At 47.2% G+C, this 26,861-nt stretch overlaps 1 protein-coding gene and 1 pseudogene across 2 annotated transcripts in view; one reads left to right on the plus strand and one right to left on the minus strand.

The window, feature by feature from the left end:
- Positions 1-26,861, minus strand: part of GNG4 (G protein subunit gamma 4) — a 101,904-nt gene that overhangs the window by 46,836 nt on the left and 28,207 nt on the right. The gene's annotated exons all lie outside the window — the stretch shown is intronic.
- LOC104679214 lies at positions 17,678-19,381 on the plus strand (annotated as a pseudogene).

The raw sequence follows: 26,861 nt of genomic DNA on the forward strand, positions 1-26,861 counted from the left end.
GGGCAACACAGTCAGACCCCATCTTTACAAAAAATTTAAAAATTATCTGCGTGTGATGGCACATGCCTGTGTTCCCAGCTATTGAGGAGGCTGAGGCAGGAGGATTGCCTGAGCCTGGAAGTTTGAGGCTGCAGTGAGCTATAATCATGCTACTGCACTCCAGCCTGGGCAACAGTGACCCTGTCTCAAAAAACCCCAAAAGTATAAAATTAAAAAAATAAAGATCTTGATGCTCAAGTCAAACCCCAGGCCCTTTAAGCCACAATCTCTGGAGGAGGACTGAGGAATTCATGGATGTTGAAGCTTCCCAGGTGATTTTTTTTATTTTTATTTTTTGAGACAGGCTCACTCTGTTGCCCAGGCTGGAGTGCAGTGGTGTGATCTCGGCTCACTGCAACCTCCGACTCCCAGGTTCAAGTGACTCTCCTGCCTTAGCCTCCCAAGTACCTGGGATTACAGGTGCATGCCACCACGCCTAGCTTAATTTTTGTATTTTTAGTAGAGATGGGGTTTCACCATGTTGGTCAGGCTGCTCTTGAACCCCTGACCTCAAGTGATCCACTTACCTTGGCCTCCCAAAGTTCCGGGATTACAGGAGTGAGCCACCACACTCGGCCTTTCCAGGTGGTTTTAATGTGCAGCCGTGTTTGAGACACACTGCTCAAGTCTGCATCTAGCTGGAGCGTCCCACACTTTGGTGTCCCATCAGATGTCGTGTCACCCGGATCTCAGGCTCTCACTCAACAGGACTGGCTGGGGGAGGCTGGGTGCTGCTACTCACAGCCTGGTGGGAGGCATCAGCTTCAGTATCCCTGGGAGCTCATTAGCAATGCAGAATCTCAGGTTCTACCCAAACCTATGAAGTCAAATCTGCGGGGTTTGTTGTTGTTGTTGTTGTTGTTTTTGAGACAGAGTCTCCCTCTGTTGCCCAGGCGGGAGTGCAGTGACGTCATCTTGGTTCACTGCAAGCGCCGTCTCCCAAGTTCAAGTGATTCTCCTGCCTCAGCCTCCCAAGTAGCTGGGATTACAGGTGCGAGCCAACATGCTCGGCTAATTTTTGTATTTTTAGTAGAGATGGGGTTTCACCATGTTGGCCAGGCTAATAACAAACTCCTGACCTCAAGTGATCCACCGGCCTTGGCCTCCCAAAGCGCTGGGATTACATGTGTGAGGCATTGCACCCAGCTGAATCTGCATTTTAACCCAGGTGATTCAGGTTTACGTTCGAGTTTGAGAAGTTCTGAGCTAGACCAGCAGGGCCCAGTCCTGCCTTATGCAGTGTCCGAGATGAAGAGCCCGGCTGAAGACACAGGAGTCAGTCGTAACAGTGGTGGACAGCAGAGTTGCTGTTCTCCTGACCCTTAGTGTTATTCACAGCCCCATCAGCTTTTTAGATGCCTCTTTTAGATGACTTACTAACTCTAGAAGCTCTTTGAGAGGCCACACATCAGAAAAGACACTATCAATTTATCCTTGTCCTTCTGGCATTTGCATAGCATCTTCCATGCAATGCTTGAAACGTATTTCAGATGTCAACCCACCAGCCTACCCCAGGAGGTGGTTTTAGACACCTTCTCTGTATCATTGCTAGTTCTCAGAATAACGCAGGTTGTTGGAGTTGATGGGAATTCAGCTCTTGACTGGATTCCTTTATCTGGTTGCGGGAGAAAGCTGTTTTTTTGCTTTTTTTTTTTTTTTTTGAGACAGGCAGAGTCTCTCTCTGTCGCCCAGGCTGGAGTGCAGTGGCACGATCTTGGCACACCACAACCTGTACCTCCTGGGTTCAAGAAATTGTCCTGCCTCAGCCACTCAAGTAGCTGAGATTACAGGCGTGTGCCACCATACCTAGCTAATTTTTATATTTTTAGTAGATATGGAGTTTCAACATGTTGGTTCGGCTGGTCTTGAACCTCTGACCTCAAGTGATCTGCCCACCTTGGCCTCCCAAAGTGTTGGGATTACAGGCGTGAGCCATGGCGCCTGGCTTTTATGTGTGTGTGTGTGTGTGTGTGTGTGTGTGTGTGTGTGTGTAAGAAAGAGAGAGGGTCTTGCTCTGTCACTCAGGCCGGAGAGCAGTGGTACAATCATAGCTCACTGCAGCCTTAATCTCCTGGGCTCAAGTGATCCTCCAACCTCAGCGTCTGGAGTAGTTAGGACTACACTCAGCTAAGTTTTAAACTTTTTGTAGAGACAGGATCTCACTGTATTGCCCAGGCTGGTTTTGAACTCTTGGTTCAAACGATCCTCCCACCTTGGCATCCCAAAGCACTGGGATTACAGGCATGAGCCACCACTCCTGGCTGAAAGCTGCTTTTTAATAGCACGAAATTTTACCATGATGTTTTCAAAAGCTTTTCTTCCCTCTCAAAAGAAGAAAACATATTCATCTTTGAATAAATTGCTGTGTTTCATTGTGAGGTGGTGGGAAGACCCACTGGCTGGCCATGAGCTAACTGGGAGCTCCTCAAGGGCAGAGGCCTTGTTTTTTTGACTTCTGTGCCCCCATTGCCAAGACAGGGCAGGCATGCCGTAGCCAGTCCATACAAACGTGACTCTTGTATGCGTGAAAGAATAAACTGAGGCTTCAACAGTGACTTTAATTCCCCATGGCTGCTGCTGTTTCAGTTCTTAAATGGAGCTAAATTAGTTCTGGGTTGTGATGGGTAATGACCCAGAGTCACACAGATGTACTGATGGCTCCAACAACTTCCTTATTTTGAGAAATAGTGATGATACAGGGAAGGTGTGTAAAACCCCTTCTTAGGGTATGGGATAGGTTGGTGATCTGACGTCTGAAATCCATTCCAAGCAATGGATGAAAGATGGAGCTATAGAATTAATTAAATCATCTAGAAGAGGAGCCCCCTAGTGGTGCTCGGCTTTGAGGCACAGGCGTGAGGTCTCTGCTCTCACAGAGCTTACTGTCTGGTGAGGGGTGCCATGGACTACTGGAATCACCATGCTGATTGATGAAAATTCTTATGAGGGAGGCGCCCGGCTCTCAGTGTATAACCAAAGAACTTGACCTTGACCGTAGCATCTACGTTGCTTTCTATGATAGATTCTGAAGCCGTAAGATGGAATGAGACTTGCCTGCCCTCAAAGAGCTCAGGTGCTGAGGGGGAGATGTATAAATAAGCAATAATCATATTGTCATGGGTGTATGTGGGCTGGCTGTCCACAGAATCCGTGCTCCCCTTCCTCTCACAGGAATGTCATGGTGGCAGGGCAGGTGGCCCCTGGCTAGAGTTTCCCCAGGGTCGCTTGCAGCTATGTGTGGCTTTGTGACTCATGTCTTGCCAGCGGAGATGCCGATGATGAATGAGTGGAAATGATGGGTGCCACTTCCAGGCCTGGGCTTTCACATCCTATTTGGGGACTTCTGAGCTCTTTCCCATCACACGTGGATGTGTCTGCAGCTTAACTTCAACAAGGACAGGCAAGGACAGTGGCCTGAGTGGTGCCTCCAGGTGTGGTCCCTGGACCAGAGGCATCAATGTCCCCTGGGAGCGTGTCAGAAATGCAAATGCTTGGGCCCACTCAGACCTACTGAATAGAAGCTCTGGGGCTGGGCGCAGTGGCTCATGCCTGTAATCCTAACACTTTGGGAGGCCGAGGTAGGTGGATCACCCGAGGTCAGGAGTTTGAGACCAGCCTGGCCAACATGGTAAAACCCCTTCTCTACTAAAAATACAAAAATTAGCCGGGCGTGGTAGCAGGTGCCTGTAATCCCAGCTACTTGGGAGGCAGAGGCAGGAGAATCGCTTGAACCTGGAAGGCGGAGGTTGCAGTGAGCTGAGATCGTGCCATTGCACTCCAGCCTAGGCAGCAGAGTGAGACTCTGTCTCAACAACAACAAAAAAGAAGTTCTGGGCATGGGAAGGGGCTTAACAAGGCCTCCAGGTGGTTCTGATGCTCAAGAGAATCTGAGAAGCACAGTCCTGGGAGATGAGAGAGAAACAAAATGGAAGGAGCCCGTGTCCCCAAATCCCCCGTGGAGCTGAGCGGCCCCGTTAGCCTGGCTTCTTACTTCTGGGGTTATATGAGAAAGTGAAATACGTTTCCACACTCTTTAAGTCACTATGCTTCTGGGTTTCTTTGTCACAGCAGCTTTGCATCTCACTAACCGATACAGTATTTCAGCAAAGGTTAGTATACTGGACGACCGCCTTGAAAATGCTTTTAAACCTGAGACAGAAGTACTCATTTAAGAGCTTCTATTTGGGAAACTCAATACAACGAGGCACTCAGGTCTAACAAGGATTCCACCTAGTGAAACTGTGTTTATTTCTAGGGTCTAACATTTTACCCTAAAATTCTGTTAGATGCTAGGCCCACAAGATAGCATTACTTTTGCTCCAATGTTCAGGCTGGGTTCTCCTGGCATTCAGCGTGAGCACTGATAAGATTCCACACTTTCAGCTGTAAGATAAATTGGCTTTGAATTGTCATAAGAATTTCACTAACTGAGTTGACATCTTGGCGTTCCTCCAAGAATGGAGGTCACGTTCGCTTCCACACCGGGATCCAAAAGGGAGGGGAGGGCCGGGCGCGGTGGCTCACGACTGTAATCCCAGCACTTTGGGAGGCGGGTGAATCGTTTGAGGTCAGGAGTTCCAGATCAGCCCGGCCAACATAGTGAAACCTTGTCTCTACTAAAAATACAACAATTGGCCAGGTGTGGTGGCAGGTGCCTGTAGTCCCAGCTACTCAGGAGACTGAGGCAGGAGAATTGCTTGAGTCCAGGAGATGGAGGTTGTAGTGAGCTGAGATCGCTCCACTTGCACGCCAGCCTGGGCAACAGAGCGAGACTCTGTCTTAATAATAATAATAATAATAGGCAGGGGAAGTCCTAATTCACCTGGACATGATAATCGCTGCGTCAGCAAAGGGCACAGCCTTTCTATCTGTACACATGGATGTGTAAGGTGGCATTTTAGCACCACATGATGTTTCTCAGTTTCTCAGTCATCCTAGGCTGAATGTCCTGAGCCCTGAAGGGAGTGCCCTCCCACCCAGACACCCAGGGCTCTATGTCTGCAGTAGGAACATGGTCCCCCTCGCAGGGGGATGACTCTTCCCTACTCCGACTTCAACGATTTTGCAAATTAAATACTGTGATAGGCAAGCTTGATGCATTTTACAGTATGGGTCTCAATTACTCAATTTACATCTTGAGTGCCTGATAGCATCCGGCTGATCTAATAACACCTAATCACACAGATGCTAAACACGTCCAGGGATTCGAAGCTTTGGGCATGGCATGGGTTGTAATGGACTTGAGAGACAACCACAGTTTCTTAGGAAGAGCACGTGGAATCTGAACGACGCTGGGGCCTACTGGACACCCATCACCTTATCTGTTTCTTATTAAGGTCAAGAAAATTAGAGAAGGTTGGCAGACCGTAGTTATATTTGAGGGACATTTGACAAATTAGTGCAGAATAAATAACAGAAAGAGAAACTAGATCCACCTTCCGTGGGACCGTTCACGCCATTCACTCCCTCACCTAGCCGGCCCCCCAGATACTCCCAGACACTCCCTGACCGTTGCTTCGGCCTTACAGGTAGAAACCAAAAATCTTAATCAACAGAAGATGTTAGAAGTCTACTCATGGCCTGAGGCTCTTAATCAGCCCTCACTGACTGCGATGTTAATTCTTTCTGACTTTGGGGCTATTCAGGTTACTCAAACTGGACCACGGTGTTGACCGGCATGTACGGAGGAACACAAATCCATGTCCCATGTGTTTGTATAGTCTATAAACCTTACAGTCTAGGATGAATTCATTTTCATTTGAGTCTTATGGCAGCTCTACCCAAGTGGGCCGTTCACTGCAAGGGGGCCGAAAAGGCAGTTGAGAGATGGCATAGGCTGGGCTATGTCTCAGCTTCCTAGAGCTGCAGGAACAAATTACTATAAACCGTGTGGTTCTAAGCAACAAAAATGTATTCTCTCACAGCTCTGGAGGCTGGAAGTCCAAAATCGAGGTGTTGGCAGGGTCATGCTCCCTCTGAAGGCTCTAGGGGAAAATCCTTCTTCCTCATCTTTTCCTATCAACTGGTGACCTCTGATAGCACTTGGCATTTATTCCTTGATTTGTTGACATCATTCCAAACTCTGCCCCCATCTTCACATAACCCACTTCTCTGTGTCTCACTGTGTCATCTTCACTTTTTTTTTTTTTTTCTTTTTTGAGACAGAGTCTCGCTCTGTCGCCCAGGCTGGAGTGCAGTGGTGCGATCTCGGCTCACTGCAAGCTCTGCCTCCTGGGTTCACGCCATTCTCCTGCCTCAGCCTCCCAAGTAGCTGGGACCACAGGCACCCGCCACCACGCCTGGCTAATTTTTTGTATTTTTTAGTAGAGACGGGGTTTCACTGTGTTAACTAGGATGGTCTCAATCTCCTGACCTCGTGATCTGTCCACCTTGACCTCCCAAAGTGCTGGGATTCCAGGCATTAGCCACTGCGCCCAGCCCCATCTTCTTCTTATAAAGATACCAGCCATTGGTCTTAGGTCCCACTCTAATCTAATCCAGTATGACCTCAACTTAATCATATCTGCAAAGACCCACTTTCCAGATAAAGTCATATTCCAAAGTTCTGGGTATATATGAATTCTGGGGGCAAACTCTGAACTCAGTATAGTCAGAAACCCAGAAACGTGGCTATAAGTCTGTGCTCACTGCTACAAAGAATCAGATTTTGTTGTTGTTGTTCTTTGTAATACCTACAAGAAATGCCTCTCTGAGAATTGTATGGTGTTTCATGGCTGTGGGAGAGGAATATATCTTTTTTTTTTTTTTTTTTTGAAACGGAGTCTGGCTCTGTCACCCAGGCTGGAGTGCAGTGGCCAGATCTCAGCTCACTGCAAGCTCCGCCTCCCGGGTTTACGCCATTCTCCTGCCTCAGCCTCCCGAGTAGCTGGGACTACAGGCGCCCGCCACCTCGCCCGGCTAGTTTTTTGTATTTTTTAGTAGAGACGGGGGTTTCACCGTGTTAGCCAGGATGGTCTCGATCTTCTGACCTCGTGATCCACCCGTCTCGGCCTCCCAAAGTGCTGGGATTACAGGCTTGAGCCACCGTGCCTGGCCGGGAGAGGAATATATCTTACAGTGATGGGTGCATGAACTGAGAAGCAGAATTTGTAACCTATACTCACCTCAATTTTTTTATTTATAAAATGAGAAAATTGATATCCAGTCAGCTAAGTCATTTGTCCAGAGCTATTAAATAGCTAATAAGTATGAAAATAAGATGAGAACCCCATATCATTCATTCATTCATTCAACACATACTATGTCAGGTATCACACTGAGGAAATGAGGAAGTGGGTGGAGGTGGAATATGATTCCTGCTTTTTATTTATTTGTTTGTTTTTGAGATGGAGTCTCGCTATATCACCCAGGCTGGAGTACAGTGGCATGATCCCGTTTCACCATAACCTCTGCCTCCCAGGTTCAAGCGATTCTCCTGCCTCAGCCTCCCCAGTAGCTGGGATTACAGGCATGCGCCACCACACCCCGCTAATATTTGTATTTTTAGTCGAGATGGTGTTTCACTATGTTGGCCAGGCTGATCTCAAACTCCTGACCTCATGATCCGCCCTCCTTAGCCTCCCAAAGTGCTCAGATTACAGGCGTGAGCGTCTGAGCCCGGCCCGTGATTTCTGCCTTCTATTTATTTGTAGACAAAACTAACAGCAGCAAACTCAACGATCAAATCAAGGTGCCACCACAGACGTCGGTAAAGGGTACAGGAGCCAAGAAGGAGAAGATGATCAATTCTTTTTGGGGCGGGAGGTAAGGATAAGGTTAGGAAGGGCTTTATACTTAATTTGAGCCTGGAAAGATGAATGGGACCCACCAGGCACTGTGAGCAGAGAGGGCGAGTTCCAGGCAGAACTCCCACGCAAGTGTGGTGGGGCAGAATAGGCAAAGACGGAGCAACTGAAAACCAGGCTGGCACTTTCTGGAAAGCCTGGGTGGTCCCTTACTGGAGCCCAGGAGGGCAGGGAGCAGACCAGGAAGGGCCTTGAGTGCTACAAGAGTGTGGGGCTAGTATCATGTAGGCAGGTGTCATCAAATGAAGGCTTATTTAACAGAGAAGTAAAACGATTGCTGTTACATTTTATTTTTTTGATTGAGTGTTAGGGGCGGGGGGGGGGTCTCACTATGTTGCCCGGGCTGGTCTTGAACTCCTGGGCTTAAGCAATCCTCTGGCCTCAGCCTTCCAAGTAGCTGGGATTGTAGGTTCGACACCACGCTCTGCTGTTACATTCTAGAAAGATCACTTCAACCTAGTGTGGAGAATGGATCAGAGGTGAACAAAATAAGCAGACCGAGGTGGGAGGATCATGAAGTTAGGAGTTTGAGACCAGCCTGGCCTGAATGTAGTGAAACCGCGTCTCTACTAAAAAATACAAAAAGTTAGTCAGGTGTGGTGGCATGTGCCTGTAACCCCAGCTACTCCAGAGGCTGAGCAGGAGGAATCGCTTGAACATGGGAGGCAGAAGTTGCAGTGAACTGAGATCGTGCCACTGAACTTCAGCCTGGGTGACAGAGTGAGACTCCATCTGAAAATAAATAAATAAATAAATAAATAAATAAATAAATAAATAAATAAATAAAATCAAGCAGACCAATGAGGAAACCACGGGAGTCTAGATACTGACGCTCTGGTAGGGAGACGGGGTGGAGGGCCAGGTGGTGAGGAGGGTGGAAGAGCAGGGGATGTGGTTACGATCTGGATGCTGGGGAGGTGGGAAAGGAAGGCACGTCTGGGCTGACCACCAGGGAGACGGTGCTGTGAAAAAGCAAGTGGAATGGGGTGTGCCATGAGTTCACATGGGGCCAGGCTGAACTTAGGAGGCCTTTAGGAAACTGAGAAGCACATGGCCAGCAGACGGGAGGACTGATAGAGATGGAGTTCACAGGGAGTTTGGGCTGAAGACAGAGCTGAGCAACTCATGACTTGCAGGGGTAGTGGAAGTCTGGGCTGTGGGAGGCTCACGGGCAAGGGGGAGCATGGGTCAGAAGGCTGGGCTGCGTGCAGACCCTTGGCCCAAAGCAGCATGCGGGGGCGCGGCGGGCAGAGGAAGGAAGCCCCCTGTTCATCCTTCCTTCCTTCCCTCCCTCCTTCCTTCCTTTCTTTTCTTTCTTTCCTTTTTTTTTTTTTTTTTTTTTTTGAGACGGAGTCTCACTCCATCACCCAGGCTGGAGTGCAGTGGCATGATCTCGGCTCACTGCAACCTCTGCCTTCCAGGTTGAAGTAATTCTCCTGCCTCAGCCTCCCGAGTAGCTGGAATTACAGGCGCCCACCACACCCAGCTAATTTTTTTTTTTTTTTTTGTATTTTTAGTAGAAATGGGGTTTTACCATGTTGGCCAGGCTGGTCTTGAACTCCTGACCTCAAATTATCTGTCCTCCTCGGCCTCCCACAGTGCTGGGATGACAGGCGTGAGTCACCGTGCCTGGCCCTGAAGGTTTCTTTCTATATTCTTCAATCTGCACTTTTCAGATTTGTGGAGGTAAAAGATTTTAGTGCCAATAAAACTGATAAATTATTCTTTCTAGACCAAATAGTGAAATGGTGCTAAATGGAGAAGTGACAGATGAGCTATGGTGTCACCATCGACATCAGATTACGCAGCACGGATGGACAGTGTGGTGTTCAATGAGGTTGTTGGCCATCGCTGCTGGGTGCAACATGGGGCCTACCCTCGGGAGGCAGCCGTCTATAGCGGAAACCATGCAGACAAGCGCTTCTGTGAATTATCTGAAGCAAATGCATTGTACTTCACAGACTCTGTAGTAGAAAACCACCAGCACGAATTTAGTGGGTCACGCGCTTTGATCAGGGAGAATGAGTTCGCGGCAGTTCCTCCATTCACTCTTCCCAGCCTGACTCTCTTTCATGCCATCCCATCAGCATGGTTTTTCAGTCATCTTGCTAGGGTTAGGGTGCCGCCTCCAACTTCAGAGCAGAGCCACATGAGCAGCTGTCATGAGGCCAGCCTCCCTGCCTGGCTCCTGGAGGGTTTCTCCTGCCCAGCACAGGGCCCAGCCCCCTCCCCTCACTTTGGTCCATTCTGATGTGGGACTTCAAGGCTGTCCAAGAAAGACGAGGCGACTCCATCTTCTGGGACCAGCTACAGGAAATACTCTTTCTTTCTTTCTCTTTCTTTTTCTTCTTCTTTTTTTTTTTTTTTTGAGGCGGAGTCTCGCTCTGTCACCCAGGCTGGAGTGCAGTGGTACGATCTCAGCTCACTGCAACCTCTGCCTCCTGGGTTCAAGCAATTCTCTTGCCTCAGCCTCCTGAGTTGCTGGGACTACAGGCACCCACCACCATGCCCAGCTAATTTTTGTATTTTTAGTAGAGACGGGGTTTGACCATGTCAGGATGGTCTCGAACTCCTGACCTCGTGATCTGCCCACCTTGGCCTCCCAAAGTGCTGGGATTACAGGTGCGAGCCACCGCGCCTGGCTAGGAAATGCTGTTTCTAAAGGCTGCTGCCAGTTGCTGCCAACTATGTTTTATCACTTCCCATTTCCTTTTTAAAAAAATACCAAATTCACATCAAAATGCTTGAATTAAAAAAGTATTGAGGTTAAATTCACTTACAATAAAATTAATCATTTTTCAATGAACAACTCAGTGACATTTAGTACATTCACAATGTTTTGCAACCACCACCACTATTTAGTTCCAAAGCACTTCCACACCTTCAGAATAAAACCTCATTCCATTAAGCAGTTCTCTCCACTTTCCATTCCTCCCAGATCCTAGCAACCAACAGTCTGCTTTCTGTCTCTACAGATTTACCTATTCTGGACATTTCACACAAATAAAATCACAAAATATGCAGTCTTTTGTGACTAGATTCTTCCTTTGTTTTCTTTTTCACTTTTTTTTTTTTTTTTTTTTTTTTTTAATAGAGTCTCACTCTGTTACCCAGGCTGGAGTGCAGTCGTGCCATCTCAGCTCACTGCAACCTCCGCCTCCCAGGTTCAAGTGATTCTCCTGCCTCAACCTCCAGAGTAGCTGCGATTACAGGCACCTGCCACCCCGCCCAGCTAATTTTGGTATTTTTAGTAGAGATGGGGTTTTGCCATGTTGACCAGGCTAATCTTGAACTCCTGACCTCAGATGATCCAATCGCCTGGGCCTCTGAAAGTGCTGGGATTACAGGTGTGAGTCACTGTGTCTGGCCTCTCAATTTTTTGTTGTTGTTCTTGTTAAATAGAGACAGGGATCTCACATTGCTGTCTAGGCTTGTCTCAAACACCTGGCTCCAAGCAATCTTCTTACCTTGGCCTCCCAAAGTGCTGGGATTATAGGCATGAGCCACCATGCCTGGCCAGCTTTTTTCACTCAGCGTAATGTATTCAGAATTCATGCATGTTGTAGCACGTATCAGTATTTCATTCCTTTTATGGCTGAAGAGTATTCCATGATGCAGGTGCACCACATTTAGTTTATCCGCCCATCTGCTGATAGACACTTGGGCTGTTTCCATCTTTTGGCTATTGTGAATAATGCCACCACGCACATGTATTTGGGTACCTGTTTTGGAACCATTTTACATTCTCATCAGCAATAGCTCCAATTTCTTCACATCCTTACCAACATTTGTTATTTTTCACTTTTTGGGTTATAGCCATCCTTGTGGGTGTGAAGCGGTACCCTCTTTTGGTTGTGATTTGCATTTGCCAAATGACTAATGATGTGGAGCATCTTTTCATATGCTTGTTGGCATCATTTACTTTAAAAAAAGAATCTTAACATTAAATTGTTTTGAATTTTGTAACAATTCAAGTTTTCAGAAAGGTTGCAAGTACAGCATAAAGAAAAGTTTCCTGGCCAGGTGCAGTGGCTCACACCTGTAATCCCAGCACTCTGAGAGGCCAACGCAGGCAGATCACTTGAGCTCAGGAGTTCGAGACTAGCCTGGACAACATGGTGAAACCCCATCTCTAGAAAAAAATTAGCCGGGCGTGGTGGCACACACTTGTAGTCCTGGCTACTCGGGAGGCTGAGGCATGAGAATTGCTTGAACCAGGAGGCGGAGGCGGAGGCGACAGTGAGCCGAGATCACGCCATTGCACTCCAGCCTGAATGACAGAGCGAGACCCTGTCTCAAAAAAGAAAAAAAAAATGTTTCTTGAACCACTTGAATGGGAGATATCAACCTAACTCCCTGTCAGCCCTGAATGTTTTTTATTTCCTACACAGAAAGACATTCTCTTACGTAACCATGATACAGCCATCAAAGTCAGGAAACTATCATTGATACGTTACCATCATGTAACCCTCTAACCCTATTCAGGTTTCATCAAATGTACCAGGAATGCCCTTCATAGCAGTAGAATTCAGCTGAGAATCACACGCCCCATGTAGTTCTTATGTCTCTTTAGCTCCCTCCAGCCCTTCCTTGACTTTGATGACCCACAGCACCTTCCAAGATGGCGGCCGTTATTTTGTAGAACACCCCTCAATTTGGGCTTCTTTTCTGTCTCCTCATTAGATGCAGGTATTATCCTTTGGCAGGAATATCACAGAAGACAAACTGCATTCTTCTCATTGCATCCTATCCAGTAGCCCAAGATGTCACCTTGTCCCATTAATGATGTTCATTGTCATCATGTGATTAAGGTGGTGTCTACCAAGTTTCTTCGCTGTAGAGTTACTTTTTATTTTTGTAGTGAATAAGAATTTGTGGAAAGATACCTTGAAACTGTCTAAACTTGTTCCTTACCAAACTTTCAATATATCCAATTATTGGCTGCTATTAGGAGGCACTCAGGGTTTTCTGTTTTATTCAGTAGGCTACAATTCATTACTGTCAGTATTTATTTTGGTGCATAAATTGTCCTGGATTTGGCCAGTGGGAGCCCCTTCAAGCTGGTTCCTGTGTCTTTCTCGAATGTCTTGATCATCTTTGACTAATTTCTGGCTTTCCTACTGTTGCCAATTCAAGGTGCTAGAATAAGCCTCCTGTTTCAAATTCCTATCAAACTGCTGGTTTCCTCTTTCTCTCACCCTGGCCATGTGTCTCTGTCAAGATAAAAAAGCACTGCAAGAGGCCAGGCGCGGTGGCTCACGCCTGTAATCCCAACACTTTGGGAGGCTGAGGAGGGCAGATCACCTGAGGTTAGGAGTTTAAGACTAGCCTGGTTAACATGGTGAAACCCCATCTCTACTAAAAAAAAAAAAATACAAAAATTAGCTAGGTGTGGTGGCCCATGCCTGTAGTCCCAGCTACTCGGGAGGCTGAGGCAGGAGAATCACTTGAACCTGGAAGGTGTAGTTTGCAGTGAGCTGAAATAGCGCCACTACACTCCAGCCTTGGCGGCAGAGTGAGAATTTGTCTCAAAAAAAAAAAAAAAAAAAAAAGAAGAACTGCAAGAAAGATAAAATGCAGTTACCCACAGGGCAGAGATTATCTCTCTCTCTCTTTTTTTTAAAACAGGGTTTCACTGTGTCACCCAGGCTAGAGTGAAGTGGCACCATCATACCATCATGGCTCACTGCAGCCTCGATTTCCTGGGCTTAAGTGATCCTCCCACCTCAGTCTCCTGAGTAGCTGGGACTACAGGTGTGTGCCACCATGCTGGACTAATTTTTATCATTTTTCATTTTTTTGTAGGACAGGGTCTTGCTATGTTGCCCTGGGTGGTCTGGAACTCCTGGGCTCAGACTTGGCCTCCCACTTGGGCCTCCAATGTGCTGGGATTATAGGTGTGAGCCATTGCGTCCTCCCTGGACAGAGATTCTTGAATATGTAGTGCCCAGCACCACATGGCCTACCACTTGGCCTACCAATGTGCTGGGATTATAGGTGTGAGCCATTGCGTCCTCCCTGGACAGAGATTCTTGAATATGTAGTGCCCAGCACCAGCAGGAAGTCAGTGAGTAGATTTGTTCATTGGTTGGATGTATATCTGTGACTTAGGGTCCATAAAGATCTTTTGAAGAACTGGGCACTAATCCCAACTTCGCATTAGACAATGTTGCCAAGCAGGTGGGTTGTTTTTTAGCATATTTGAGAAGGGGGAAGAGCCCACTAACTTTCTGGGCAAATGTGGGCAAATTACCAACCATTCTGGGTCTCAGTTTCAACTGAGGTTGCCTGAGCATTGCCAGTATATATGAAGAGGTGATAACAAGATGAAGTATTGGCCAGGTGTGGTGGCTCTTGCCTGTAATCCCAGCACTTTGGGAGGTTGAGGTGGGAGGATTGCTTGAGTCCAGGAGTTTAAGAGCAACCTAGGCAACATAGTATGACCTCGTCTCAATACAAAATAAATAAAATTAGTCAGGTATGGTGGCGCACGCCTGTAGTCCCAGATACTCAGGAAGCTGAGGCATGAGAATCACTTGAGCCTGGGAGGTTGAGGTTACAATGAGCTGAGATTGTGCCACTGGACTCCAGCCTGGGCGACAGAGTGAGACTTTGTCTCAAAAAAAAAAAAAAAAAAAAAGGAGAGAGAGAGATAGAAAAAGAAAATGAAGTATTTACAAATATAAGGGTTGGTGCCTCGTTGGTTGTTAGATGGAAGACAGCCCCTCTTTAGCCCAGGATGATGTCGAAGATTGACTAGACATTCAGACTCACAAGACGATGACAGAATGTGCTCTGATCTGTTCAGAAGGACAGGGACAGAGGCCCCGGCTTGCCAGCAGAACAGCGCCAGGCTGCCTTGCGTGAGGAGTCCTGGAGAAGTTCTCACAGCAGAGTATGTAACATCCAGGAGTTATCTTAGCCCCATGTGATGGTCATAGTGCAAGCAGATGGGGCCTTCACAGGGAGGGGCAGGGTCCGCGTGGGAAGATGCTCACCACAGGGACAGTATCTCTTGTAACAGTTCGCAGGGGATGTGCCTTTCACAAGTATCACTGCCTTGGTTCACCTGGACTGCTACAACAGAATACCATAAATTGGGTAGGTTTTTCTGAGACGGGGTCTCACTGTCACCCAGGCTGGAGTGCAGTGGCACAATTGTGACTGACTACAGCCTTGACTTCCCAGGCTGAAGTGATCCTCCTGCCCCAGCCTCCCAAGCATCTGGAACTACAGGTGCACGCCACTGCGCCTGGCTAAATTTTGTATTTTTAGTAAAGGTGGGGTTTCGCTGTGTTACCCAGCCTGGTCTTGAACCCCTGGGCTCAAGCGATTCACCCACCTTGGCCTCTCAAAGTGCTTGGATCACAGACATGAGCCATCATGCCTGTCCTGGGTAGCTTTTAAACCACAAAAATGTATTCTCACAGTTCCCTGAGCTTAGAAATTCAGGCTCAGTGTGCCAGCATGGTCAAGTGGTGATGACGGTCCATTTCTGGGTGGCAGACTGTTCACCTCTCACTGTGTCCTCACATGGGGGAAGGGGCAAAAAAGCTCCTCAGGCTTCTTTTATAAGGGCACAAATCCCATTTGTGAGGGCGTTGCCCCCATGATCTAATCACCTCCTAAAGCCCCAGTGCTACTGCACTGGGGATTAGGTTTCAACACAGAATTTTTTTGGGGGCGGGTCACAAACATTCAGACCATAGCAGTCACCAAAATGCTGAGAAGTTCCAAGCATGGTGTCTACATCAGATATTTAAATTCCATTCCTAGCTACTCCCAGTCCATATGTAATTCACCAGTCAGGGGCCATTTTTACCGTAAGCAATGTTGCCTGGCAATGTAGTTGACATGTAGCATCTTAACTGGTTTACAAGGTGAGGCAGGCAGAATAATGGCTTTCCAAAGTTATCTGTGTCCCACTCCCCAGAACCTGTGAACATGTTATGTTACATGATAATGGGGGTTTTAGGTTGCAGATGCAATTAATTAAGGTTGCTAACTAGCTGGCCTTAAGACAGGCAGGTTATCATGGATTATCCTAGTGGACCCTATGCAATCACAAGGGGCCTTGTAAGTGAAAGAGGGAGGCAGGAGAGTCGGTGTCAGTCAGAGAGAGAGAGATGAAGATGCTACACTGCTGGCTTTGAAGGTGGAACAGGGCCACGAGTGAAGGGAAGTGTCCAGCCTCTAGAAGCTGGAAAAGGCAAGAAGGATTTCCTCCTGGTGTTTCCTGAAGAAACACAGCTCTGCCAACATCTTGGTTTTAGCCCACTGAGATCCATTTTGGACTTCTGACCTCTAGAACTGTAATATAATAAACTGGTGTTAAGTCACTAAGTATGTGGTAATTTGTTACAGCAGCAATACATGGTAACAGAGCTAGGTGGTTGCCAAGGTTGGGTTCTCATGCAGTAGAGGAAAAAGGTTTGTGAACCTTTCAAGCAGTCCTGACATACAAGGCTGGCCTCTTGCTCCTTCTCCAGCCTCATGTCTGGCTCTCCCCATCTTTCATCCTGTTTCATGCACATAGAACTCCTGTAGTTCCCCAAACTTATGTGCCTCCTATTTCCTCGCCTTTCTTTTGTAAGATAAACCCCCATGTTGTCACAATGTACCTTTTTACACACAACTGAGTCCAGTTTGTTAATATTTTTCGAGGATTTCTGTGTCTGTGTTCATGAGGAACATTGATCTGCAGTTTTCTTACAATGCTTTTGTTGGGTTTTTGTATTAGGATAATTCTGACTTCAAAAAATGAGTTGATATGTATCTCCTCATTTTCTAATTATCTGGGAAAGTTTGGATTAAATTTGTATCATTTCTTCCTTAAATGTTTGGTAAAATTCACCAATGAAGCCAGGTGGGACTAGGTGTTTTCTTTGCTAAAAGGTTTTTAACTACAAATTCCCTTTTGTTAGTAGATATAGGACTATTTAGATTCTCCATTTCTTCTTCTTCTTCTGTTTTTGTTTTGTTTTGTTTGAGACAGGGTCTCCCTCTGTCATCCAGGCAGGAGTGCAGTGGTGCAATCTTAACTTACTGCAACCGTCACCTCCTGGGTTCAAGTGATCCTCCCACCTCAGCCTCCTGAGTAGCTGGGACCACAGGTGCGAGTCACTATGCCTAAGTTTTGTATTTATTGTACAGACTGTGCTTCATCATATTACCCAAACTCCTGAGCTCAAGTGATCTGCCTGCCTCAGCCTTCCAAAGTGTTGGAATTACAGGTGTGAGCCACTGTGCCTGGCCTAGATTCTCCATTTCTTCTATGTGATCTTTGGTTGTTTGTGTTTTCCATAGAATTTATCCATTTCATCTCAGCTGTTGAATTTATGGGCATAACATTCTTCGTAATATTATCCTTTTTATGTATGTAGGGTGTGTAGTGATGTTCCCTCTTTCATTTCTGATATTAGTAATTTGTGTGTTTTTTTTTCTTGGATGGTCTGGCTAGAGATTTATTTTTATGAATCTTTTCACAAAAACAGCTTTTGGTTTCACTGACTTTTTTTTCTGTCCTCAATTTTACTGATTTCTGCTCTATTATTCTATCTTTATTATTTCCTTTCTCTGCTTCTTTTGAATCTCTCTCTCTCTCTCTTTAGTTTATTAAAGCAAAAACTGAGGTCAATGATTAGAGAGACCTTTCTTTTTTTCTAAAGTAAACATTTTTGCCTGACACAGGGATCGGAGTTTGGGCAAATGGGTGCCTGTGCGGACGTATGGACTGAGCTGCTTCTGCCGTAGTCAGCCACCCTGAGGCCCTGCAGGTGAGGCTGCATGGGGGTGGCTGCTGTCCCCTTGAGTGCCAGGCTTATTTGGTGACCATGAAGCTGCTGTACCAAGCCTTCCATAGCTGCCTCCTACTGGCCCTGCTCAGCTTATGCTCCTGAGGATCATGCTTCACCCACAGGGGTGCACGCTATCAGTGCTACCTCTTTCCTGTGGGATAAATGCAGCAGCTGAACCTGGATGTGGCAGTGGGCTGGGAGCAGACTCACCCTGCTCAACTACCTGGATGTTGGAGTGAGGCAGGATAAGGCCACTCGGCCCATGCACGGACAGAGGAACCTCTTGATGTGCTTTAGTTCTGGAGACCTCTTTGCTGCCCACAATTTCAGTGGCAGTCATGGATTGGGAGGAGTGAGCTCCAGGAGTTCTGCCGCCATTCTCCAGAAGCTAGATTCCCAGCCTGCACCTCTGTTAACCTGGAGAATGAGGAGAATGCATAGACTGAAGAGGGAAGGCTGAGCACAACTGAAGTGTGGGGATACGGTCTCCTCTGCGTGACCATTATCATGGATTATCCTGGTGGAACCAATGTAATCACGAAAGGCCTTGTAAGTGAAAGGGGGAACAGGAGAGTCAGTGTCAGAGTCAGAGAGAGATTTGAGGATGCTACACTGCTGGCTTTGAAGGTGGAAGGGAGCCACAAGTGAAGGGGAGTGTGCAGCCTCTAGATGCTGGAAAAGGCAAGAAAAAGGATTCTCTGTCACGCTGCTCAATGCTGGGATGGCCATCTAGTGCAGTTGAAGTGTGGGGATACGATCTCCTCTGTGTGACTGTCATCTCCCTCTGCTCCCTCGTGGACACCATCGTGGTGCCTTCAGGAAGGCCTTTTACAGAAGGAGGCTGCCGCTCCATGTCATAGCTCTGGCGATTGGAACCCTCTAGTCCAACGTCCTCTCCCACCTCATTCCTGGGGCTTTTGGTTTCAACCCTCTGGAAGATGATTATGTCTCCAAGTCTGCAGTGGTGTTTGGGGGCTTTTATTTTTATTTTTTGGAGATCTTGAAGACGTTTCTCAAACAGGAAAATGAACATCACATAGACACAGCCATTACGCCTCTGAGAGGCTTCCTTCCACGAAGCACCAGGAGGAGGGGGTGATGGAGAAGCGGCGGTATGGGGACCTGGACCACGGGACCCCTCAGCACTGCAACAGCGAACTGGATGGCAAGCGGTCCATGATGGATGGGAAGGTCGTGGTGGGCTCATTCTCTGTGCTGGCCCTGCAGGCTCCCCAGAGTGCCTGCTGGAGCTGAAAGGTTTCCACGACTTTATCAGCACTCTGGCCTGGGTGATCACCCTGAATAACAGCCTCCACAATGTCCTCAGCAGCCTGGCCATTGGCGCCTCCTTCACCGTGTCTGTGCTCCAACGCTTCGGCACCTGATGGCTATCTTCCCTGAGGAGTTCCCACGTGACTTTGTCATCCTGCTTAGCACTAGGAGGACCATCCGGCAAGCTATCTTCTTCAACCTCCTTCCACCTGCTGCTATGTGGGTCTGGCCTTTGGCATCCTGGCCAGCAGCCACTTCTCTGCCAAATGGATTTTCGTGCTGGTTAGAGGAATGTTCTTGAATATTGCTCTGGCTAATATGTTCCCTGAGATGAATGAGGTCTGCCAAGAGGATGGAATGAAGGGCAGCATCCCCATCCCCTTTGTCATTCAGAACCTGGGCCTCTTGGCCAGATTCATCATCATGCTGGTCTTCATGATGTATTCAGGACAGATCCAGATTGGGTAGGGCCCTGCTAGGAGCCTGTGGGATGGGAAGTCGGGCCCTGGGCTGCCTGATCCCTGGTCTGAGGACTCGGTATCCACAAAGCACCATAAAAGAGGTTGTTCCATTAAACTTACACAGACCATATTCCTGCCTTACACATAACTTACACAGACCATATTCCTGCCTTCAGATGTCAGCGGTGTTTAAAATGCTCTATCCTAGGAAGAAGCGTCCCTGGCAACAAGTCTCCAGGTAGTACCTCTAACCCTCTCTTCACCCTCTTTTCTCTCTGTTACTCTGGAACCTGAATGCAGCTTACAAGACAAACCTAACTTTTTCTCTGATTAACCTGGCTTCTTTCCCTTGGAACCAGTGCTGAAAGATTTTTGTGTTTTGTTTGTTTGTTTGTTTTGTTTTTGAGATGGAGATTTGCTTTGTCACCAGGCTGGAGTGCAGTGGCACAATCTCAACTCACTGAAACCTCCACCTTCCAGGTTCAAGCGATTCTCCTGCCTCAGCCTTCCCAGTAGCTGGGATTGCAGGCACCCACCACCACGCCTGGCTAATTTTTGTAATTTTTTTTTTTTTTTTAGTAGAGACGGGGTTTCACCATGTTGGCCAGGCTGGTCTTGAACTCCTGACCTCTGGTGATCCATCTGTCTCAGCCTCCCAAAGGGCTGCCATTACAGGCATGAGCCACTGCGCCCTGCCCAGTGCCAAAAGATTTTGAATCCTTTACCTGACAATGCAAAAAATAGAGCCAGTGGTTATAACTTGGTTAGAAATATCGAGAGGTGAATCCATAGTTCAGGGCCCATGACACCGGCTGGACATCCTGGACCTCCGGCTGGCCAGTTTTGAAACAGGTTCACCTCTTCTTACAGAGAAGATGCAGGAATCCCTCTTATTTTTTCGAAGTCTGCTCAGTTGCCTATTACTTCTCTCAGAGAGAACCGGAAGTGAGAACAGATGACAGGGTGAGAGGGAAGGCAGGGCTCATCTGGAGTGGGAGAGGAAGTGGAACGGATGCTCTGTGTCTTGTCATGATGCTCATCTGCTCCGAGTGGACTGCTGGGTATTAATCTGGAGGCAGTGCCTGGTGCTTCCTGGCTGTCCAGGTGAGATAATGTGGAGGTTATGTAGCTGCCTGGACCTCCTCTTTCAAGTCAACACTGACAGAATGGAGGGTCAGAGAGTCTACAAGGAAACAATGTTTTGCTCTGATTCCCACTTCCCTTCCCAACTCCTGTCTTCTAGGAGACTTGCAGTGGCTCACGCCTGTAATCCCAGCACTTTGGGAGGCTGAGGTGTGCGGATCACCTGAGGCCAGGAGTTCAAGACCAGCCTGACCAACATGGTGAAACTCTGTCTCTACCAAAAATACAAAAATTAGCCAGGTGTGTTGGTGTGCACCTGTAGTTACAGCTATTTGGGAGGCTGAGGCATGAGAATCTTTTGAATCCGTGAGGCGGAGGTTGCAGTGAGCTGAGATCGTGCCACCACACTCAACCCTGGGCGACAGAGTGAGACTCTGTCTCTGTCTAAAAAAAAAAAGAAAAGACTTGGGAGCTGCCTCCCTAGAAACACATTCTGAGCATATTTCAGACGTCTCTGTTAGAAAGGAGACCACACAACTATCCTCCCCTAGTGGAGATGTCTGCACAGTGGCAAGCTGACTGGTAGAACTGGAATGCAGTTTATGCTCTGCTTGAACAAGGGTAATCAGAAATGGAATCAGTGCAAGCAAAATTTAGGATTCGCAACTTCTGTAAATAAAAGCATGAATAACAGGGGTCTCTGAAATGTAAGGTCACAAACTTAGTTTGGGGCACTACAGCTGTTTGCAGAATGGCGGCCCTAATGATTACGCTACAGATGGGCTTTCAACCATCTGTCTGGGTTACTGCTTTCTCCCTTGCAAAAAAAAAAAAAGGTTGAATCCTATGTTGAATTGAATATGAATATGAATTGCTCTAATTCTGCCCAGAAAATGGACGGATACACTTGTCTGTAAAATCGTGGGCCAGCCTCAGGCACTCTGGAGCCCTTGCCTCAGAACCCTGACTTCAAGGAAAGCTCATCTGCAGGGTTCACTGGGTGAATCGATTTATTACTATCATATGGATAATGTGAGATTCTTTAGCCACTTTGGGGAGCCAGCCTCTCCAGAAGCCTTTCTCAGTGGTGCCCACAGTTGCAGCCCAAGGGCTGTGTTCACAAACTGATTCGTGTGCATAAGAGTACTGCTTCATTGCCATTGTCTAAGTTTTTAATCTTTTTTTTTTTCTTTTTGACAGAGTCTCACTCTGTCACCCAGGCTGGAGTGCAGTGGCGTGATCTCGGCTCACTGCAACCTCTGCCTCCTGGCTTCAAGCAATTCTTCTGCCTCAGCCTCCCGAGTAGCTGGGATTACAGGCATGTGCCACCACACCTGGCTGATTTTTGTATTTTTAGGAGAGACGGTGTTTCACCATGTTGGCCAGTCTGGTCTTGAACTCCCGAGTCCAAGTGATCCTCCCACTTTGGCTTCCCAAAGTGTTGGGATTACACGCATGGGCCACTGCACGCCGCCAGTGAGTTCTTAATCTTCTTAGAAAAACTGTCCACTCTTAGTCATTAAAATCAGCATCAGCTGGGTGTGGTAACTCACGCCTGTAATCCCAGTGCTTTGGGAGGCTGAGGTGGGAGGATCACTTGGGCTCAGGAGTTAAAGACTACCCTGGGAAACATTGCAAAACACTGTCCCAAAAAAAAAAAAAAAAAAAAAAATTTGCTGGGTGTGGTGGTGTGCGCCTGCAGTCCCAGCTACTTGGGGGGCTGAGGTGGGAGGATCACTTGAGCCTGGGAAGTCGAGGCTGCAGTGACCCAAGATAGCGCCGCTGTACTCCAGCCTAGGTGACAGAGCAAGACTCTCTCAGCGAAAAAAACAAAAAAGCAAAAGTTTTGTTTTCCCTTCTTGGGAGACATCTCTCAAACCAGGGATATTCTTGAAAAGAGCATGAGCAAGGAAACTGCTGGTGATACAAGTTTCTCTCCTTATCTTGCCTGTTAACTTCAAAAGATTTGAGAACAGGCTGAAGAGGGAGGAAAACTTCAGTGATTGGGATTCTAGATGAAATATCAGGACTGACTCCTGATAGTATTATGGTCCAGGTTAACCAAAGAACCAATTCCTTGAATGTTGGAATCTAACTTTTTATAATATCTTTATTATTGTTGTTATAAAACAATTCTTCATCTTTTCTGTTGTATTTTTCTCAAATTGCTTTCAGGAGCTACCAGAAAATAACACTCAAAGTTTAAGACTCTGGAAGATTTTGCTTTCCCTAACTCACATTGATGCATTAAGTGCGTAATTTTAGCATTCCCTATAGATCTTGTTATTACCTTTAAAATAATACCTTTTGTTTTGGAGAACACAAAATTAGAGTTAGCAGGTTTCTTGTTTAGGAGAGGAGTTCAAAAATATAACCTTTAACAAGTTGAATAATAAAATATGAAATAATAGGTGCTTTCTCTTTTTGTGCACACCTATATTAAGAAATTTCCTTTCATAGACAGCTACCTTAATCCTTTTAAAACTCTTGTTGAAGGTCGGGCACGGTAGCTCACGCCTGTAATCCCAACACTTTGAGAGGTTGAGGTGGGTCACCTGAGGTCGGGAGTTCGAGACCAGCCTGACCGACATGGAGAAACCCTGTCTCTACTAAAAATATAAGCAATTAGTCCGGGTGTGGTGGCACATGCCTATAATCCCAGCTACTTGGGTGGCTGAGGCAGGAGAATCGCTTGAACCTGGGAGGTGGAAGTTGTGGTGGGCTGAGATCACGCCATTGCATTCCAGCCTGGGCAACAAGAGTGAAACTCCATCTCAACAAAACAAAACCAAACCAAACAAAACAAAACTCTTTTGGTGCAGAGGTCAGTCCTAGTCAGAACTTGGGGCTGGAGACACTTATCATCTGCTGATTGTAAGCTGCCGTTGGCAACAGCTTAGCCTCATGAGTTGGTTCTGGGTGTTGAATGCGCTGTTTTAAGCTTTTGTACATGTAGAAGTCTAAGGAGTTGCCGGTTGTTCTAAAGACTTTTCACCCCTGGCATTAGTAGCTTCAACCTCCTTCTGGATGGACCAGCCCCAGTTAATGTTAGCAAGGAAAGTACACGTCACATGCAGGAATAGTAAGCCAGCACCAGGTGTCTGCTCCTTCTCACCTAGTCACTGGCAGGCAGGCTGCCCCTGTCCTTGCTCCTACAGGTATTTTGTGTCTAGTGTTAATTTGGGGGGCTTATTCCTCATTGGTCTGTCACCTTGGGTTTAAAAAAGGAGGCTCTGTTTGGGTCACCTAAGACCTGGTCTTAGTAAGCCCCCTTCTGACAAGATGGTAATATGCTGGGGATTAGCTAAAAAAAGAAGTCTATATATATGTTTTTTTTCTTTTTTTTGAGACAGAGTCTTGCGCTGTCACCCAGGCTGGAGTGCAGTGGTGCAATCTTGGCTCACTGCAGCCTCTGTCTCCTGGGTTTAAGTGATCCTCCCACCTCAGCCTCCTGAGTGGCTGGGACTACAGGTGTGTGCCACCACACCTGGCTAATTTTTTTTTGTACTTCTAGTAGAGATGGAGTTTCACCATTTTGGCCAGGCTGGTCTCAAACTCCTGACCTCAAGTGATCTGCCCGCCTCAGTCTCCCAACGTGCTGGGATTACAGGAGTGAGCCACTGCACCCGGCAAAAAAAAAGTTGTCTGATATTTGTGTGAGAAGTTAGGATTTTATTGTTCCTATTTCCCTTTGCAGGTCTGCAATTCCACTGCGACATTTTTTTTTTTTTTTTTTTTTTTTTTTTTTGGAGACAGGGTTTGCTCTGTCACCCAGGCTGGAGTGCAAAGGCATGATCACGGCTCACTGCAGCCTCGACCTCCGGGGCTTAAGTGTGCCTCCTGCCTCAGCCTCCTGAATAGCTGGGACTACAGGCGTGCACCATCGCATCTGGCTAATTTTTGTATTTTTAGTAGAGATGGGGTTTTGCCATGTTGCCCAGGCTAGTCTCGAACTCCAAGGCTCAAGTGATCCTCCCACTTTGGCCTCCCAGAATGCTGGGATTACAGATATGAGCACTGCACTCGGCCTCCAGCACATTGTTTTAAAAAATAACTCAGCTGTTATGAAAAGGAATTAGAAAATAAAATTAACTTATGTGGCCTGTAAATGATTGGTAAGATTCTATAAATAAAGCTATATTCTATAAAAAATGAAATGGAACAAAATCAGCATTTAATGGTACAAATTTCCCTTTAATCACTGAGTCCCATCCATTTTTACATAAATTCAAAATATTTTCTAATTTCTCTTTTGATTTCCTTTTTGACCCATGGGCTATTTAGAAGTGTGGTGTTAGATAAGGTGAGGTTAGATTCTGATCTCAGCTTAATTTTTAGTCTTTGCAACTCCAAGAGACGTGAGCAGTGGTATGAATCCTAATTCTGTTCTCAAAGCCTTTGCTATGTTATTTTCCTGCTGTCCTAAGCATGTGCAGTTAAGGGGTGAGGCTGGAACTTCTGTGGTTCATAGAAAGAGTTAGATGAGGCTGGGCTCGCGCCTGTAATCCCAGCATTTTGGGAGGCTGAGGTGGGCAGATCACTTGAGGCCGGGAGTTTGAGACCAGCTGGGCCAACAGGGTAAAACCCCGTCTCTACTAAAAATGCAAAAATTCGGCCAGGCGCTGTGGCTCACCTGAGGTCAGGTGGCTCACCCAGCACTTTGGGAAGCCGTGGCTGGTGGATCACTTGAGGTCAGCAGTTCGAGACCAGCCTGGCCAACATAGTGAAACCCTGTCTCTACTAAAAATACAAAAATTAGCCAGGTGTGGTGGCTGGTGCCTGCAATCCCAGCTACTCAGGAGGCTGAGGCAGAAGAATCGCTTGAACCTAGGAGGCAGAGGTGGCAGTGAGCCAAGATTGCACCATTGCACTCCAGCCTGGTAACAGAGTGAAACTTCCATCTCAAAAAAAAAAAAGAAAAAAAAATTAGCCGGGCGTGGTGGTGCATGCCTGTAATCCCAGCTACTCGGGAGGTTGAGGCAGGAGAATGGCTTGAACCCGGGAGGCAGAAGTTGCAGTGAGCCGAGATTGTGCAACTGCACTCCATCCTGGGCAACAGAGCGAGGCTCCGTCTCAAGAAAAAAAAAAAAGAATGAGATGATCCACTTCTCCCACTCTCTCCTCTCCAGGGTTTCTGCCACACCCTCCAGTTCAAAAGGGCACCTTTTCCTGTTTCCCTGACCAGAAAGACAGGGTTTATCTTGGAGATTTAGCCTGTATGCAGCCACCACTGCACAACTCTGAACTGGGCCCCGTTCTTGGGGCAAAGCTGTGAAAGGAGAAAAACAAAAAAAAGGATCACAGGGTTCCCTTTCCCCAGTTCCTCTGGCCAGCCATGTGGGCTTTCCGTCAGAACATTCGCTACCTGCCTAGCCACCGCTGCAGCCTTGCTCCTGGGCCCACTCAGGGCAAAGTCGCAAGAATAAGGAGGAAACAAATGTAAGGGACGTTCCCATCCACACAGGTCACTTCGTGGCTTCTGCCTGTCCTCCGCAATCCACATGCTCTTGTGTGATTCTTGAGTCCTCGGGGAGTTGCTGTTTATGTGTTTTCCAGTGTTTTTGCTGCATTCTGCAGGGGAGACGGACTGTTGTGGGCTTGCTCCATCCGAGGCTCTCTGTGTGCCACTCCCTCTGCTGAGAACGCTCTTCGTTTCTTGTCTGGTGAGCACCCATTCCACTCCCATACCTTGCATCAGCTGTTCTGACCTCCAGGGGTGCTTTCCTGACCACTTTCTCCTTTTAAATTCAGCGCGGGGGATGCCTCCGCCACAGCAGCCCCCCTCATCGTGCTGTCTGTCTGTCTCCCCAGCAACCAGCAGCTGGGGTAGGAGAAAGACCTCCTCTTCCATGCACATCTCTGTATTCCCAGCTTGCAAAAAGCTGATGGAAGAATGGTTATTTTTATTATCTATCTGATTCTCTACTAAAGAGACAGAATGGACATCTAAAAATAATAATCACAATAACACAAAAACTCCACAATGTTTAAATGCTGTGAGCCGAAGACAGAGGGCCCTCCAAGCCTTTGCCTGGCCAGAGTACAGGTGAACAGCACGTGTCTGAAAAGCGTGGCTCTAGCAGTCCCTTCGAAGATCATCTAGTAGTTCAGTCTGTGTGGCCATTTTTTTTTTTTTTTTTTGAGACGGAGTCTTGCCCTGTCACCCAGGCTGGAGTGCAGTGGCATGATCTTGGCTCACTGCAACCTCTGCCTCCTGGATTCAAATGATTCTCCTGCTTCAGTCTCCCGAGTAGCTAGGATTACAGGTATACACCACCACGCCTGGCTAATTTTTGTATTTTTTTTTTTTAGTAGAGACAGGGTTTCACCATGTTGGCCAGGCTAGTCTCAAACTCTTGACCTCAAGTGACCCATCCGCCTCAACCTCCCAAAGTGTTGCGATG

Source organism: Rhinopithecus roxellana, chromosome 8 (assembly GCF_007565055.1).
Source record: "Rhinopithecus roxellana isolate Shanxi Qingling chromosome 8, ASM756505v1, whole genome shotgun sequence".
In the NCBI taxonomy this organism is placed as follows: Eukaryota; Metazoa; Chordata; class Mammalia; order Primates; family Cercopithecidae; genus Rhinopithecus; species Rhinopithecus roxellana.